Source organism: Chrysemys picta, chromosome 8, assembly GCF_011386835.1.
Source record: "Chrysemys picta bellii isolate R12L10 chromosome 8, ASM1138683v2, whole genome shotgun sequence".
Classification (NCBI taxonomy): Eukaryota; Metazoa; Chordata; order Testudines; family Emydidae; genus Chrysemys; species Chrysemys picta.
Window position 1 is genome coordinate 23921686 of NC_088798.1, and position 18846 is coordinate 23940531.

Sequence of the window (18846 nt, forward strand, 5' to 3'; positions counted from 1 at the left end):
CGGTAATGAGGAAAATAGAAAACTCATCAGCAATTTAGGTGTAACCAGGGGAGGTCTTAAAAATAAAATAAATCTGAACATGGAGTTATCCAATTGCTGTAAAAATTATATATTGTGAGGAAACAATTTGTTTTCTGATGCCAGAAGAAAATGAGTTTTGCAGTTTGTAAAACTGAACAGCAATTTCTAAGGGTCTTTGTGGTTCCAACAGCCTTATAAATATGTATGCAGTGTTATAGCTGTGTGGGTTCCAGGATACTACAGAGACAAGTTGGGTGAGGTAATATCTTTTATTGGACCAACTTCTGTTGATGAGAGACACCAGATTTTTGAGCTACACGGAGCTCTTCTTCAGGGCTTGTCTACTCACCAGAATTAAGTCGACGTAAGTAAAGTCAACGTACAGCACCTCAGTAATTAAAGCGGTGGTTCATGTAAATGCTATGCTCCTTCTGTTAGTGGCGGTGAGTGTTCTCACCAGGAGCGCTTCCACTGATGGATGTGGGGCATTGTGGGACACTGACAGCTGGAGACCTGCCGCCATGGGGCTGACAGAGCTGGGGAAGGGAGGACCCAGCTGTGAGCCCGGCACCCTGCTGACAGCTCGGACGATCAGCGTCAGGAGAGGGCGGGGCTATAGCTGTTAGTTCCACTCAGGGCTGACAGCCACCAGCCAATGTAAATAATGCAGTGTCTACATGGACACAGTGTCGCCAGAGCTACACCGACATAAGCCCTATGCCTCTCATGGAGGTGGAATTGTTAAGTCTGTGTAGCGGGCCATTTACTTCAGCAGAAACAGCACTGTAGTGTAGACTCTGCCATAATTAGGTCGATGTAAGCTACCTTAGGGCGACCTAACTCTGTAGTATAGACCACGCCTCAGGTCCGGGAAAGGTACTTAGCTTTAACTTAATTAACTTAGCACATGTTCTAAATTAAGTAGTTAGCAATATTCACATATTGAATGGTCCCTTAGAACATGTGCTAACTACTTATGCTAAACTATCTATGGATCTTTTATTTAGCTGGGACACTAAGTACCTTTCCCTGACCTGAAGAAGAGTTCTGTGTAGCTCAAAAACTTGTCTCGCTCACCAACAGAAGTTGGTCCAATAAAAGAGGTTTCCTCACCTACCTTGTCTCCACGATGGTTATTAGCATTTTAACATGAGTGGGAGTTATGCTTTGTGCTTCAAGTGGAGACTGCAGTCCTCCTGAACCAAAAGGAATGGGAACAACTGTTCTGCCTAGGTAGCTCTGTCTGCTCTTTCCTCATCTTCCCTTTTCCAAATTCTAGGCAGTAGAAGTAGCTCAAGGATTGCAGGCTTCATTGATTCTCCATACTAAGGCATGGGTGCTGTAATCCGACTATTAACTGGAAACAAACTAAACATAAAGCAGCACTGTATGTTTCTATAAGTAACGGATAGAGTAATATAACAACTGGCAACAGGCTCATTGTCCAGATGCTGTCATTTAGCACACTATTCTTGAATATAAAATAGAAATGATCCTGGTGTTCAGTGGTTTTGTTTTCACACAGGAATTTAAAACATTATTTATAAACTAGGACCCAAAGGGCCAAGTTCTGCTCATCTTACTCATGGAAACAGTCCCATTAACATTAAAAGGATGGCTCGTGTGTTTGTAGGGAGTGAGAGATGCCCCCAAATTATTATAAAACATATTCAATATTAGCATGTATAAAGCGACAAAGAGTCCTGTGGCACCTTATAGACCAGGGGTTGGCAACCTTTCAGAAGTGGTGTGCCGAGTCTTCATTTATTCACTCTAATTTAAGGTTTCACGTGCCAGTAATACAGTTTAACATTTTTAGAAGTTCTCTTTCTATAAGTCTATAATATATAACTAAACGATTGTTGTATGTAAAGTAAATAAGGTTTTTAAAATATTTAAGAAGCTTCATTTAAAATTAAATTAAAATGCAGAGCCTCCTGGACCGATGGCCAGGACCTGGGCAGTGTGAGTGCCACTGAAAATCAGCTCGCGTGCCGCCTTTGGCAGGCGTGCCATAGGTTGCCTACCCCTGTTATAGACTAACACGTATTGGAACATAAGCTTTCGTGGGTGAATACTCACTTTGTCAGATGCCGTAGCATGTATGTATATCTTATTTGTTTAGTAGTAGCTCTGTCTTTTATACCTTTACTATGTATCTTTGCCAGGCAACCCACAAGGGAAGGCAGTGAAATATAATAGGAGCTGCTCTTTGTCTAAAGCCACAGGAGGAAGTAATTAAGCTTAATGGAAGCTTTGTCTTTGAAGTATAATAGCAGATTCATAGTGCTGCAGCAAAACAGGTTTAAGTAACACATGTTTTGAGATGCTGGTTTACAAATACATAATTAACACCATGTTTTTAAAAATGGCTTGTTGAAACTGTCTTCTGATTCCTGAGTTCCTGTGACAATAAATACCTCAATACATGTGTTCGTTTTATGAATTTTTAACCTACCCAAATGCATCTCCGGTTCCCTCGGTCTCTAGGTTTATAATTGGTGTCACTTGCATTTCCTGATTTATTACACATTGTAGCCAGAAATGAAAAAGAAGTGCAATTCCCTTCTTTGGTTTATACCAAACATCTGTTTCAGAGGCAGGAATTAGATCAGACTGCTCAGGCAGACATTCTTCCAGCTCTTCTAGAAGAATCACATATCATATGGTAGCAAATTCATTATCTGCACTGATAAATCTTCACATGTAAATGGTAGCAAAATCTGCGCTAATTAGTATGAAGTCAGGAAATCAAATTGCTTTATAGTTAGGAAATGCTACTTGACAGGTGTAAAGAGGCTTTTTTGTGTGTGTACAAGAATATCAGAGATTTGAGAGGTTCCGTCAGTTTTATATCAAGAACTATTAAATTAGTTCTGCTTCTGCAATAAACAGGATAATGTATGGATTTCTTTTGTGAAAATGTGAATTTCATATTCAGTCTAACTTTAGCATCGTCTTATGAGTTTTCACAGCTCACTCATACCATATTTCTCTGCAAAACTGATTCAAACAGGAATACTTTCAGCATAAATCTGAAAGCTGTTTACCTGCTCTAAGTGCCTCCCAATGCTGCAGAATGCCAATGACTAATTCATTTCTGCCTGCACAGCAATGTTAAATATAAAAGTTGTCAAGTGTCTCAACTAATTGTTTCTGGCTATACTACCAAAGAACACTGCCCGGAAAGAGCTAGCAGTCTAGCATTTGGCATATTCTTTTCTTGCAAAGTCTCGCTGAGTGAAAGATGCGGGCTTAAGAATCTTTACACAGAGGAAAGAGCACAGATCAAATGATTGCCCTTCTCTGATTTGGCCTGTGAGGAACCAGTGGATGAGGAATAGGTGGGTGGTCTGGTATGAAAGCTGCCAATTTCCTGCCTCCACTGCAGGGAAATGAGAAAAGCAGGTGGCAGATTCTGGAGCCACTATCATGCCTGTCTGCTTATCCTCCACCCCACTCCTGCAGCCCTGGGAGTAAGAAGCTATTGCTAGTAGGGTGTGTGGATGGAACAACATATGGTGGTAGCAGCCTGTCTTGCCTGCCACTACAAGGGATGGACAGAGGCACCAGAGGATGGCATGGGCTCTCTTCTGTTCTGTTCAGGGTCTTTACAGCACCTACCTCTGCTGGGGGAGCACCTGATTTAGGGTGGCTATTTTGGCTGAATGGGATGCGTGTCACTGCAAAATTGTGTTAGTGAGACCCCACTCTGAATATATGCTTGGGGCTCACTTAAATATTAAACTCTCTGGATCTCACCCTCCAGGCAAGAGTTTTTTGAGACAATATGTGTATAGCCCAGACTTGTTTATGCTGTTTGAATCAACACTGGTTAATGCATCTTAAATAGTTTTATTGTGATTATAGAATAGAAAAATAAAATCATCCCCCAGGCTGTCTAGGGTGGAACCTTTGCTTTTCTGTTTATAAATGTTGGTTGACAAGACTGACTCATGCAATTTCACTCTGTTCAGTTGAAGAAAATGTTGTTCCATGCAATGAGGCCACTTGAGGCTTAGTTGTGTGACATGTGATTGCTCCAAACGTTTCCTGAACACTAACAGGAAGAGCACAGGACTGCGCACAGCAGGAGTCGATTTGCTGTGGTAGCCAGCTCTGCGTGGGTATTACTGTCTCTCCAAATACCAATAATGGATTGCACCTGGGTTGAGCGTACAAGTGACTGGCCCTAAGGCACTTCTCACAATGACAGCTTGTCATTTGGCTTAATTAAGGACAATCTTGAAAACAGGAGTTCTTTAGTTATGGTATTTTTTTAAGCTTGCTCTCTTCCTGAATAACACTCTGGGAAAGGGAAATTTGTGTAGGCACCAAGGTCTTGCCCTCTCCAGTGGGTTTGGGATCCACCATTCTACCACCTCCTACTACAGAGGGGTTGATTTGAAATCTCTCATGGACTGTGCAAGATCAGATGGTCCATTGGGAACAACCAAGGCTCATACCCTTCCAAGAGTAGAGTATCACTTTGTGTCTCGTGTGGGGGGTTTTGTGCTTTTAAAAAAAAGTGAAATTAAAGTTTAAAACCAAATCATAAGTGAGTTGGGGGGGGGGGGCGGGGAGTCCCGGTGATGCCTCTCTTGTACAGTACAGAATTACTGAGTGCTCATCCCACTACAACACATGTCCTACTTCCAAGAAACACAAGGTGCTCAGTGAAGTGGTGGTGGTGTGATGATGATAACCAAAATGGTCGCTGCAGTCTGACACACACTGTGTACTTCCTGAGGTAGCAAACATCTGTGTTAAGGTAGAATCACACTTAGCAATATGCAGGTGTGACCCAGTGTCAGGAATCAGAGCCCGCACAGAGCTAATCTCCAGGCAGCCTCATCAGTACAGCTGGCCTGCAGCAGGCTGCCTGATTGGCTGGAGGGGCCAGCAGGACAGCTCTTAAGCCAAGGGCCACAGCAACTTGCTGGCTGCTCAGTGCTCATGTCCACCACTGTGACTGTTTCTGGGTTACCTTGTTCCTGCTGCTCCTGCCTTGAACCCAGCCTTGCCTCTGTCCTGCCCCGAACCCTTCCTTGCCAGCTACCCTGCTCGCTCCGGTTCCTACCCAGCTTGACCTGTGGCTTTTGCTTCTGACTATTGACTCAGGCTTGATTCTCGGTTCTGGCATCCAATTCCTGCTGTCTGGTGTTACCTTTGCTTCAGCTTCTGACTACTGACTCTGGCTCTGACTGTAGTCCTCGGTTCCCAGCACCTGCTCCAACTTCCCTGTTGCCTGACACCCTGGGATCCCTTGGTGCGAACTGGCAGAGGGCATAAGGAGTGCCTAGGGATTTATGGGATCCCCTGGGTCTGGGATCAACATAATAGTGCACCAAAGGGTGGCGTGTGAGGTCTCTACCAACAGCCAGTAACATGCTGGTCACCATAGTTACTGTGAAATGTATGTAAGGCTATTATTTAAGAAGTTAAGTATCTCTACTGAAAGCTATGTTCTTAAGAAACGTACGTTAAGGCAGGTCACTAGAGGGTGATGAACAGGTGCTGGTTAGGCAGGGGGGAATAGACACCTATTTCCCTGGCTGACTGTTGTAAGACACAGTACAAAGTAAGTCTATTTGCACATGGAGCCACCAGCTAATCAAGATAGCAAAAGTGACAGGAGATGACAAAATCTACAGGAAGAAGCATACAGCAGGAGAGTGTCCTGTTTGACAAGATCAATTAACTAGTCTGGTTTATCAGGAGAATGCACGGAGACAAACCATAATATCCTTCACCCTAGGGAATAAGCTGCCCATGTGCTTGTTTTAGGAATGGAGGGTCACAGCCATCCTGACTGTTAAACACTGGGAGAAAGACTTGGGTAATCGAATGTTAGGAGAGTGCCTTGCTAGTTAAGTCCGGTCTACTTGAATCTTTGATCTTTGTTAAATAAATCTATATTTGGTTTCACTATAAACAAATGTAAGTGCTGTGAGTTAAGTGGCACAATGATCCTGAGGTGAAACTGGTAAGCTGAGGTGTACTGTTTCTTTGGGAATGGTGAATCTGTAAATGCTGTGAGTGGCCAGTGGAACAGAGACTGGGCACTCCAGGGGTAAGGTGTCTTACAACCCAGACTACCCTGGGAAGTGTCACAGCAGATCAAACTTCTTGTGTCTTTTTCTAAACTTGCTAAAATGGAACACTGAGTATTATGCCCAGCAGATGATGGCATTGGAGGATTATGTGCTGTTTAAATATGGATGGGGGGTACCCTTTAACCATTGAAACTGGGTTGCCTTACTCCTGAAGAGTAACTTGATGGGGACCCCTGAAGTTAAGGAGATGAATAGCCTACTGTGTAGGTCAGTTCTTGACTCTGGAACAATTGATATTTTACCAAGGTTTCTACAATAAAATGTGAGGCAATATTGGCTAACTGTTGAAAAGAGTTACAGCTTGTGATTGCTGGAAAAAGGCTCAGAAATGTGTTCCACTTAAAACTTTCAGTGGCAGCTGGTTTTTATCATTTAGCACCATCTTATTTTTACAGCGCATGAAGCAGTTTAACAGTTGTCTTCCACTGTGAAGTGCAGCTCTTCACCTTCTGTACATTTCCAGTTGTGCACATTTATTTTCAGCCAGAAAACTCTGATAGCTTGTTTATGTATCTGAAATAATGTGATGTTCTGTTGCAAACTAAATATAAGGTCCAGGTATCTTTTCTTAGTTTTCCTTTCTGGAGCATAACCAGCGAGCACAGAGAATACCTCTCTGAGTCAGCTCACTGAATCATAGCACTGCCCTGACTTTCCCCAGGGCCCTATTTAAAGTCCATATTCAGGATGATTAACTTTCTCACCAAGAGAATAAGGTTCTATGAAATTATACAATAGGGACTTTGCTGCAGTGGGGTATGTAGCTCATTACTGTTGCACAAATTCCATGATGTTTATTAAATGTTAAGAGATGGATGAGGGAATGCTTGATGCATAAGGCCTTTATTAGAGCAGAGTGTGATGAACAGGGATGATTAGTTCCAGCTGTCTGCCTCTGTTGGCATCCATACCTATTCTTGTTCCTTAAAGGACTACACTCCAGTACAATCCTTTCTGTTACACACCTTAACCCCTGGAGGTCTGCACATAATGTGCGCTACAAGGTTATGCTGCTTCCGTTTGACAACACTAATTTCATTAGAACGAGATCGCATACAACACAATCCACAGACCTACAAGTAATACCTTGTTCAACATGCAACAAGCCTAGCTTGGGTAGGGCTAAAGGCAAATGTTTGAATGCTTTGATTAGATACCAATGGCAACAAATATTAAATTTAATGCCTTTGAAAAAATTACATCAGGATGGTGAGGTAAACGTTTGTCTTTAATTTCTAAAAATGTATTTCTAATTTATATTCATTAACAGGAACGTACAGTAAACTGTTTCTCCTAAAATGCCTGCTTATAAATCAGTCTAAAAGAGTCACAGAAGATGAAGATGAGGAGCACTAACACTGGCAAAGGGAATTCATTCTAACATTGAAATCACAGAATCTTATCATCGAATTTTCAGTACTCCCCAGATCTACTTTTATACAGGTACTTTTCTCCAGTGGTCATTCCAAGAAGAGTCATCTGACCTCCTTTGTCCTATCCACCCTGTGACCTTTGGCTTTTGGTATCTGGAGATTTAAGGCAAAAATCAGTCAAAACCTCAGTTAATCCAGATTCTCAGCCAAACTGTGTGGAAACAATGTTGTGTGCTTTTGATCCAAAGTGAGATTATTGACCCTGTTCACCTGACAAGCCCACACAGCTCTGTGAATCCTCAAATGAAATGGGCAGAATTACTTCTTTGTTACAAAGATTGAACCCAGGCAAGTCTCGTGCGGTTTCTGGGGTTTGTTGTATCCATTTGCACACCTTTCAGCTCCAGTGTAAACTCCTCCTGGTGGTTGTGGTATTATTTATTCCAGATGCACTATAATTTACAAGTGTACGCTATTTTAACCAGGGTTTCGTCAGTATTATAAATGGCCTATCTAGTGTGTGTATATATCTATTAATTTTATACTGTACCTTGAATCCTCTTTTTTTCACATATACTTTCTTTCCTGCCTCTTTGTCGGTTCCTAATTTTGTGTCTAATATCATCTGCTACTTACGCAATACTTTTTAATATCTTTGGGGTTAGCCTGAGACAGACTGCAGGCAATAAACAGATTACTGCACATGACTAGAATACGATTTCATTTACTGCACTTTGGAGCTCCATATTCAAAAGCAACAAAATGTTCTGGCTTTCCAAATGAAAGGATCTGTGGCCCATCTGGCAAAAGCTGTAAATAAACAGCAGGGAGAACCAGAATTCCCCCCCCCCTTTTGGTTCACAGCACTCAAGGCACAAGTATTTGTCACTCTATCCTGCAATATTCAGAGATTTTGATGCCTTCTTTTTTCTCTCTGAAGAACATTTTTAAAATCCCTTTATCATAAAGGGCCAGATCTTCAGATAATGGTGCTACACTGATTTACACTAACTTTAATAAAGCTATGCCAGTTTGCACTAATTGAGAACTGGCCCCAAACAGTCTAGCTTTCTTCCCTTCCTTTATCAACCTGTGCTCTGTTAAATGTTAACTGCTATAGAAACTGCCAACACCATAAGCAAAGAAATTGACACCAGCCGAACTGATCTTAATCCCAGTTTATTTGTTAGTGTCCTTAGTTCATTGGTTTTTAGATGGAGCCAAAGTGGAATCATTTACTGAGCAGAAATACTAAGGGTAAGCCTCCTCAGTGAGGTTATCAGTGGCAAATTCTCTGATGGCTCTATTTGAACAGTTCATTGGATCCAAACCACCTAGATCAGGGGTTCTCAGACTGGGGGTTGGGACCCCTGAGGGGGTTGCGAGGTTATTACATGGGGGGTCACGAGCTGTGAGCCTCCATCCGAAACCCCACTTTGCCTCCAACATTTATAATAGTGTTAAATATGTTTTTAATTTATATGGGGGGGTCACACTCAGTGGCTTGCTATGTGAAAGGGGTGACTAGTACAAAAGTTTGAGAACCCCTGACCTAGATAAATGTAGTGTGTGCAAATAGTGTGATGTCTTATTTCGTTGTCTGGAAAATTCTCTTCAGGTATTTTCTTGCATTTTTTCTGACTGAATAAAATGATTTTTTTTCTCCTAAATGGTTTTAAAAAACCCTCATCTCTCAATTCTTATTCTTCTCTTTGTGTGTGTGTGTGTGTGTGTGTGTGTGTGTGTGTGTGTGTCTTCCAAGGTTAACCGTGGCTCTGCTCAGATGGAATTAATTAGCCTGCCTTCCGTGAGGCTCCGTCTGTGTAGCCCTTAAGGGAGAATTGCATTTCTTGTAGAATAAGCACTCCTTTTCGTGAGAGTACATAACAGAGGGGATTTTTTTTCTTTTACAAAAAAAATGAGGTATCCTGCATAGAGTAGAATGTCTCCACTCTGACTGGGAACTCCAATACAAAATTGTCAAGTCATAGGGATCGTCTTACCTCATGAGTTCACAATTGCTTTCCGGAGCAGGTATACAAAGGGCTACTTTCCCTTCTGTAACCAGATCACTGAGGACCCAGTTAGAGAAGTCACTTTGCTTTGAGCATTTTATTAGCTGTAAAAAGAGTTTGAACCTATTTTATGCCCTAATACTACTTTTTGAAAGTAAAACTTGTTCTCAAGAGAAGAGCGTGAAAAAGCTTGTTGGAATAGGAACAAAAGAAAGTGGTGCTGGGGATATGCACAAAATGTAGTTGAGTGTTTGGTATTCAAAGCAGTCAACCCAACTCTGCTGAGGCTTTACAAATAGACTAGGAGATTTGTATAAACTGGAGCACATTTCAACAGTATAAATAATGCAACAAACAGAGCCTTTAGAATCCAACAGATAACTAACTCGTTGCTTTAAAGTCTTTCTTTTGTATCTGGAGTCCAAGGCTCAAACTCCTGACTGGACTGGTGCAACTTTATTAACACCTGTGTGGTTCCACCAGGGTAAGTGAGCGCAGAATTGGGCCCTGCAGAGCCTCTGTAGCAGGGATCGGTAATCTTTGGCCTGCGGCCCGCCAGGATAAGCCCCTGGCCATTGGGGTCGGTGGGAAGGACCGGCTCTAGGCACCAGCAAAGCAAGCACGTGCTTGGGGCGGCACAATTCCAGGGGCGTCATTCTTTTTTGGGGGGAAGGAGGCAGTTGCACTCTCGGAGCTTGGGACGGCAAATTTTTTGCTTGCGGCTGCAAAAAACCTAGAGCCGGCCCTGGCGGCGGGAAGCAGCAGCCAGCACATCCCATCCCTCGGCCTGCACCGCTTCCCGCAGCCCCCCATTGGCCTGGAGCGGTGAACCGCGGCCAGTGGGAGCCGCGATTGGCCAAACCTGCGGACGCGGCAGGTAAACAAACCGGGCTGGCCCGCCAGGGGGCTTACCCCGGTGGGCTGCATGCCGAAGGTTGCTGATCCTTGCTCTGTAGGCTACTAAAATAGCAAAGTGATGTGTATAGGACTGCACAAAATATTTGCAAAGAAATGCAAAATCTGTCCTGGCACCAGGTTTAATTACAATCTCAAATCCAGACCATCTTTGTTGAAGGATTCAGTCAATTTCATGAACATGGGAAGACTTATGATTTTACACTGATATTATGTACAAATTTTTGCTTTCACACTGTCAGTGCCAAACAAAGTGACACTGGTGGTTTTATCTGTTTTTTGATTTGTAGATTTTAACCATTACATAATTTTGATTTATGGTAGTTTTTATCTGTAGAGCTCAAAACTATTTATAAAATGGGATCGTAAGTGCCGTTACCTCCATATTACAGATGGGGAAGCATGAACAAAGAGATGGGGTGACTTGCCCATGGTCATGCAGCAAGTCAGTGGAAGAGCAGGGGTAGAGTGTAGGTCTCCTGACTCTCAGTCCCATGTCCTATCCACTGGACCACACTGTATCCCTCACCCAGAACTCAGAGAAAACATGTGGGGCCTGAACCCATATCAAAACAGAATGCAACATTTGAACCCCTGCAAAGTGAAACCAACAAGTTTTAGGCAGTTTCAGATGTGTGCCCATAAACATGTAAGGAGAACCAATACCCAGACAGCCATTTTAGAAGTGCCCTTCAGGGCCAAAAGCTTGGAGCTTGTAGAGCGGACTCTCCATATTTGCTAGTTGCTCCTGTTCTGGTTCTCTGTCCTAAATGTTCAGTTCTACTTTATCTCCTAGCGCACACACACTGCAATGTTTCTTGTGTTAGTGATTCATGGGTTACACAGAGCTAATATATTTACAAATAGCCTACAAAATATTTACAACATAGAATGACATCTGCCACTTTGACAACCCTAAAAAGGCATTTATTTTAAGGGCTGCATATTCAGAATAAATGTTTCATTAAATATTGTATTATGAGTGATTTTATTTAACTAGTAGGGCTTGTCAACAATCTTTAGAACTCTATACACAGTGTTTTATCGTAAAGATTGCATATTGCCATGGCAAATAGTTTAGTAAGTATGGTACTATAGATAGCATCTTCATGCAGTCTGTTATGAATGCTTTATTAAACTGCTTTAAAAATGAATTCACTACATTTATTTTATCCTAAGGGTTGCACATTTTATTATAAATGATTTATTGAACATGTATATAAACCATTTCAGTGAGAGGCGCTACCTTAGAAATGATTCATTTCAAGTGGTGACTGATATTATAAACACTTCGTAAATTATTTGAATAGTGTTTGTAAATTACTGTGCATCATCTAAAAGTACTTGTTTATGCACAGCTCTTTCGAACACATTGTAGGCGATCTTTAAAATAATAAAGTAATGCAGTCTTTCTCAAATGGTATAATAAAACCTGTTTTTGTGATTCACACACATTAGTGAGAATGGCTCAAGGGGTTGGGGTGTAGGTGGATAATTGACTGACTGACTGAGGGTGGGTTTAAAAAGTAACTGTTCTCAGGCTTGTATTTAAAATGTTATAAACATTGCTAGAAGTGGCGTTGGGGGTGGGTCGTGGTGCAGGGAAAGTGGGCTATGACTGGATACATAGTCAATAGGCGACCATGGGCCAAATCTGGACTGCCAGATGATTTTGAATGAACCCTGAGATCTTTTTATTTTCTTCATCTTTATCATCTTTTTCATTATTATTTTCTCTGGAGTCTTGACCTTGACTATACATTGACCAAGATAATTTGGACCTTGACAAAAAATAATTGAGTACCCGGCTGAGTCAGTGAGAGAGCGCTGTAGTGCAAGACCAAGTCTATCAACTCAGACTCTGAGACTTGCTGCCGCTCACTGTGTAGACGGACCTTAAGAGAGACTGTTTTTGTTGGTTTTCTCTTTAAGGTTCAGTTCTTTTTCCTGTTTTGTGTGGTATGACTGAGTGTGAAAGACATTCTTCGATTTATTTTTTTCTTTCTCCTTTAACTGCAGCAGTGTTCTCTCCCTCCTTCCTGGAAAATTTAGAAAAAGGACAAATAAGCCAAGGCAAATGCATGTTCTTGTGGAGAAGCTAATGGTGGCAGTCACTGGGCTTCTAATAATTAAGAGCCAAATTACTCAAGCCTGGCTGGAGGCACAAGTGTGGCAGAAAAGCAAATGGGAACCTGAGGCACAGAAATAGCATTTTAAAAAAAACAAAACCAGAAAATTCAGGACCCTCAAGAAGAAGTGCCTCGCTAGGTAAGTTCTGGTTCAGTGATCATTCTGGGCCAAGAGCCTTATACCTTTATTTGTAGTAACTTTCCTTGTGTGTTTTTTTTTTTAATGCCTCTCCTCCCAGTGGGTTTTCACTTTCCCTGACTGTACCTGGAAAACCCTTTTCTTTAGAAGTGGCTACAGCTGGTTGGTCTCTGATAAATCCCCATTTTTTTGCCCGAACCTCACCACGGACACCCACTGAAGCCAATGGAATTCTACACCTTGGGAGCAACGACCTGTGTGTGGATCCATTTGTAGGATTGGGGTCTGAGAGAGGTTCTAAAATTCTACTGGGTGTTGAATTTTTGTTGAAGAACATGAGTTCAAGAAGAACTTTGACTGAGGGGAGGGTAGAAGGTTGTAGGTGCATGTACTATGATCTTAATAGGCCTTATAAAATATAAGCTTTTTCAGCTCTGAGTGTGATGCTCATACAAATGGTAATGATATGTGGTATTGGACCAGAAACCTTGCATTGTACAGCTTGGTGTGACTTCTGGTCTCTCACTTTTTATAGCTAAAAAGATGTGATGAAAGTCATAACTAAAAGACTAAATTATGGTAAATGGATTTAAGGAGATATTTTGAGATTTATTTTCTTTTGGGCTGTGTACAGGAAAGGCATATGCATCTCAAAGAACAGATAGCTTTTCTCAGGTTTGTAAATGTAAGATGCTGCACAGAGTATGTAGCAGAAGAAATAAGCAGTAAATATTAGAAATCTTTCATCTTCCTACAATGTCTCCTTGCGAGATAAGTCAGCAGCAGATGGTAGTTGCCAAAGCATCGTGTATCACACAATACTTATCACTGAGAGAGAGGGTATCAAAGAGCAGGAGGTTAGTCACTGTTCCACACATGCACAGATAAGATGTCTGCAGAGGCACAGTGAAGTTAGGATGGATTACAAAATGCAAATGGGAAGTAAAACAAATTGCTAGTCACAATTTGAAGATCAAAACAGTTTTACAATGTAAATATTTAAGCTGAATAATAATGTAATATTAAGGTATGTCTACACTAGAGACCTGACAGCGGCACAGCTGTACCGATGCAGCTGCGACACTGTAAGGTCTCCTGTGTCGCTACTCTATGCCGATGGGAGAGAGCTCTCCCGTCGGCATAATTAAACCATCCCCAACGATCGGTAGTAGCTGTATTGGTGGGAGAGCATCCCCACCGACAGCACTGTGCACACAGGCACTTCTGTCAGCGTAACCTGTGTCAGTCAGGAGTGGGGTTTTTTCTCACTCCCAAGCAACAAAAGATTTGCCGACAAATGTCCTAGTGTAGACATAGCCTTAGAGCTCTTGCCTCTGTTCTTGTCGCCCTAAATGGCACACCATTGTATTAACTCCACCCTCATTAGTGCGCGCCTAGAGGACCTTCCTCAGGAGTTTGCTTTTTCTTTCTTTTCCATTTTTTAATCTCTGCAAGTAGACAACTGCTGCATGAGTGCCTGGTCCCTGCCTTCTTTGTTTAACTGAAGACTTGGACCATACAATACTGAAGTGGACCAACAAAAATGATTTGTTACAAGAATAGTCTCAATAACTTGGACCTGAATCCTTTCCTGGAGTAAATTAGGGTTACCATATTTCGAGCCTCCAAAAGGAGGACACTCCACCGGACCCCGGCCCCACCCCCAGCCCCGCCCACGCCCCATGCCCCAACTCCGCCCCTTCCTCAAAGTCCCCGCCCCAACTCCGCCCCTCCCCTGCTTCCCGCGAACATTTGATTCGCGGGAAGCCTGAAGCAGGTAAGGGGGGTGTGGGGGGAGGAGGAGCGGCCCAGGCTGCCCCCCCCCGGCGTTTCCAGCCTGGGCCGGCCCCCGGCCGAGCACCCCCTGGCCCCGCCGGCCCCCGGACCCCCGGCCGAGCATCCCCCGGCCCGCTCAGCGGCCCCCAGCCCCGCCGGCCCCCCGGCCCGCTCAGCACCCCCCGGCCCGGCCCCCGATCCCCGGCCGAGCACCCCCTGGCCCCGCCAGCCCCCAGACCCCCGGCCAAGCATCCCCCGGCCCGCTCAGCACCCGCCGGCCCCCCGGCCCGCTCAGCACCCCCCGGCCCGGCCCCCGATCCCCGGCCGAGCACCCCCTGGCCCCGCCAGCCCCTGGACCCCCGGCCAAGCATCCCCCGGCCTGCTCAGCACCCCCCAGCCCCGCCACCCCCCGGCCCGCTCAGCACCCCCCGGCCCGGACCCCAGCTGAGCACCCCCTGGCCCCCCCGGCCCGCTCAGCACCCCCCAGCCCCGCCTCCGGACCCCACTTCTCCTACCTCGGCTCCAGCTGAGCTGCTCCTCCCCTCTCAGAATGTAAGAGCCGAGCTGCTGGCTTCGGGCAGCCCTCCCCTGCCTCAGGACCCAGAGCTGGCTGGGCACGTCCCTTCCCCGGCTCCAGCTGAGCTGCTCGGCTCCTCCCCCTCAGACTTACAGAGCGACCTGCCCGAGCCAGCGTTACCGGCTTCGGGCAGCCCCCCCCTGCCTCCGGACCTTGCACCGCGGGAGCAGCTCAGCTGGAGCCGGGTAGGAGAAGTGCCTGGCTGGGGGCTCGGGGTCCGGAGGCAGGGGGGACTGCCCGAAGCCAGTAGCGCTGGCTCGGGCAGCTTGGCTCTGTAAATCTGAGAGAGGAGGAGTGGAGCAGAGCCGCAGGGGGAGAGGAAGTGCCGGCCATTTTCCCGGAAATGTGTGGCTTTTCGGCAATTCCCCCCGGACGGGGGTTTGATTGCTGAAAAGCCGGACATGTCCGGGAAAAACCGGACGTATGGTAACCCTAAGTAAATGGATTGTGTCTGGGGCAGAGGAGAGACATTCTGTCTCCCATAGACCACTGACCAGCAGTTTAGCTGCTCCATGGCATGTTCTGTTCATGCCTCTACAGTATATGGGGAGGGGTTGGGCCAGTTGTCAGATGTAATATTGTAATCCTCTTGCAACATTTCCTCCCCTCTCCTGGCCCACTTCAGAAAGCCCCTCCTTGGGTTTGCAGTGGAGACTGCCACAGAGCTGCACACTGAAGTTGTTTGGTCTCTTTGCCTCCTGCCCTGCTCCAAACACCAGACCAGAGCCTGTTCTTTTGCATTACAGAGCCTTCTAGGGCCATCACTTTGGCTTCAGGATTTGAATCTAAGGGCTTGTCTACCCGGTGTTAGTACACACTAGAAGGGTGTAAATTCTAGTGCACATTAGAGTGTCATGCACTAACTGACCTGTGTGGACCATGCTGGCGTGCACTAAAAGTTCTCTAGTGCATGTTAATGTAGTTGTGCATACAGCAATGTGTTGTGTGTATGTGTGTGTGAGAGAGAGAGCAGGGTCCATGTGGGTCAGTTAGTGCATGACACACTAGTGCCTGTGCACTAGAATTTATACCTTTCTACTGCAGACTAATACACTGAGTAGACAAGCCCTAAGATTCAGTTGCTCAAAATTCCCTTTCCCCTTCTATAGCTGTTTGTTTGCAAAATCTGCATGGACATTTTTCTCCTGAAACAACAAAAAGAACCCCCAAAACACTAAAATATTTTCCTCTGTGTGGAAAAAATAATATGGTGCCAACTGTACATCAGCCATAATAAATATGGCCTGATCCAAAGCTCACCAAATTCAATGGAAAGATCCCCATTGACTGCAATAGGTCTTGGATCAAATCCCTAACTTGTAGAAAGAAAAATATCAATGGCATAAGAAGTCATGCATATCTGCTGCTAAATGAAAGTATGTTTGTGCCTAATACATTAGCAGATTTGTCAGCTTGTGTTATCAGCTGTTATCAATACTGCTCACATGTGCACCCATCCTTTCCATGCATTACCCTGATTTGGGAGCAAGATGCATCTGAAGAAGTGAGGTTCTTACTCATGAAAGCTTATGCTCCCAATACTTCTGTTAGTCTTAAAGGTGCCACAGGACCCTCTGTTGCTTTTTACAGATTCAGACTAACACGGCTACCCCTCTGATACTTGATACCCTGATTTGGAATGCTTGCTTATTTGCATTTGTCTTAGTCCCTTGTTTTGTTCCATTGCATCCCATTTCAGAAGCCTCTGAACCATGAATTCTGCTCAGTACCTACCCCCTGCCTTCCTTGAGGCCCTGTGTGGCTGCCACTAGTCTTTCAGCCATAAGGACTCAGCTCCCTTTACAACTGTTCCACCTCTCTTATTCTTACTTTCTACTTGATTTTCAGCTAAGTTTCTCTCCTCCCCTATTCTGGACCCTGTGTAACTTGACCCATGCCAAGAAACTTTCACCTTGAGATACTGAGGCCTGGTCTACACTACAGAGTTAGGTCGACATAAGGCAGCTTACGTTGAACTAACTCTGTAAGTGTCTATACTAAAATGTAGCTACCACCGATATAATTCGCCCATTATACCGATTTAACTCCACTTCCGCAACAGGTATTGTGCTTAAGTCGAGGTAGTTAGGTCAACGTGGTGTCATTGTAGACCAGGGGTCAGCAACATTCGGCACGCGGCTCGCCAGGGTAAGCACCCTGGCGGGCCGGGCCAGTTTTATTTACCTGCTGACGCGGCAGGTTCGGCCGATTGCGGCCCCCACTGGCCGTGGTTCGCCGTTCCGGGCCAATGGGGGCGGTGAGAAGCGGCGCGGGCGAGCGATGTGCTGACCGCGGCTTCTCGCCGCCCCCATTGGCCCGGGACAGCGAACCGAGGCCAGTGGGGGCCGCGATTGGCCGAACCTGCTGCGCCAGCAGGTAAATAAAACTGGCCCGACCCGCCAGGGTGCTTTACCCTGGTGAGCCGCGTGCCGAACGTTGCCGATCCCTGTTGTAGACAGTGCGTTGCTTACATGGGCCGTTTCTGCCTTTCAGAAACGGTCCCACAGTGCCCCACGCTGGCAAGTAAAGTCTAGTGCACACTAGAGTGTCATGCACTAACTGGCCTGTGTGGACCATGCTGGCGTGCACTAAAAGCACAGTGTGGTCATGTAAAACGATTCAATTACTGCAGTGTCTGTATGTCGACATAACTTAGGTCGACTTAATTTTGTAGTGTAGACTTGCCCTTAGAAGTGTATTTATCTAGTGTAGGGTTTAACCAGTTAAATTCAGAATTTCCCTTACACTGAGAAAATGCACTCAGAGACCATGATGATGGGTGTGGTAGAAAAACTTGGGTCGCTCCAAAGGCCTTTTCACTGTTGTAATCAGAATGTACAACAGTAGAAAATGAGTCAATGGCTTCAGTTCAGGCTCTCGAAGACAAGTATCAGTATCATTTAAACCACCGTCCTAATAGGAATGATGGGGCTGGAAGTGGGCTGGCATTAGTTCTGCTCTCACTGGGCTGTGTAGGATGTGACCTCTAACAGCTGTCTGTCTTTCAGTTACCTGTTTTCAGCCACTTTCTTTAGTGAGAGACTGGATTATTTAATGGGAAGGGGTTTTTTTTCCCTTTGCATCTTCATGGACCTGCTCCTGTTGAAGTCAATGGCAACACTTCCATTGCTCTCAGTAGAATCTGGATCCAGGCCCTTTATCTCATAAATGAAGAGCATTGCTTGAGAAGCCTAATCTATTCCAGAGACCGTTGGACAGACCGGCTTTGCAGTTTGTTTCTATCCCTCTAGGCAGAGTGCTAGAGGCAGATGTCCTCCTGCTGTGGCTTTCCAACCCCAGCACAAGCTGTTGTTCAGGCAGCTGAAGAGGAGCCGCAATCTAGCTTGCCACCAGATGTTTCTCTCCATGCAGAGTTACAAGCTGTGAAGCAGGGCCGCAGCCAGGATTTACAGGGTCAGCGACGATATAGAGGAGATGGCATTCTGTTGGCTTTAAGGTACAATGTTCAAAAGCATCTGTGGCCCAGATATTTAAAGGTTTTTAGGCATTGCTCCACTCAACATTGCAATGCCTACGTCTCATTTGCAAAAGTGAGTTAGGCATGTAGGTCCAGATTTTTAAATGTATTTAGGTGCCTAAGGATGCAAATAGGTGCCTGGTGGGATTTTAAAAATGCGTAGGTGCCGAATGCCTGACTCCCACTGATTTCAATTAGGGTTGGGCACTTAGGCTTCTAGGGATTTTCGAAAGCACCGAAGTCACTTTTGAAAATGACTCAGGTGCTTTTGAAAATTTTACCTGAAGTAGAGATTGGTTATATTTGA

The 18846-nt window shown here is 44.8% G+C and overlaps 1 protein-coding gene across 5 annotated transcripts in view; it reads left to right on the top strand.

Moving 5' to 3' along the window:
- The window catches only part of ST6GALNAC3 (ST6 N-acetylgalactosaminide alpha-2,6-sialyltransferase 3), a 312581-nt gene that overhangs the window by 13250 nt on the left and 280485 nt on the right, over positions 1-18846 (top strand). Inside the window, exon 1 of one of the 5 annotated variants that reach the window (XM_065555446.1) lies at positions 12638-12708. The exons of the other annotated variants lie outside the window; for them this stretch is intronic. The gene's annotated coding sequence lies outside the window, so the exon portion shown is untranslated. Of the gene's footprint in view, positions 1-12637; positions 12709-18846 lie in introns of those variants that run through there. 5 annotated transcript variants of the gene reach the window in all.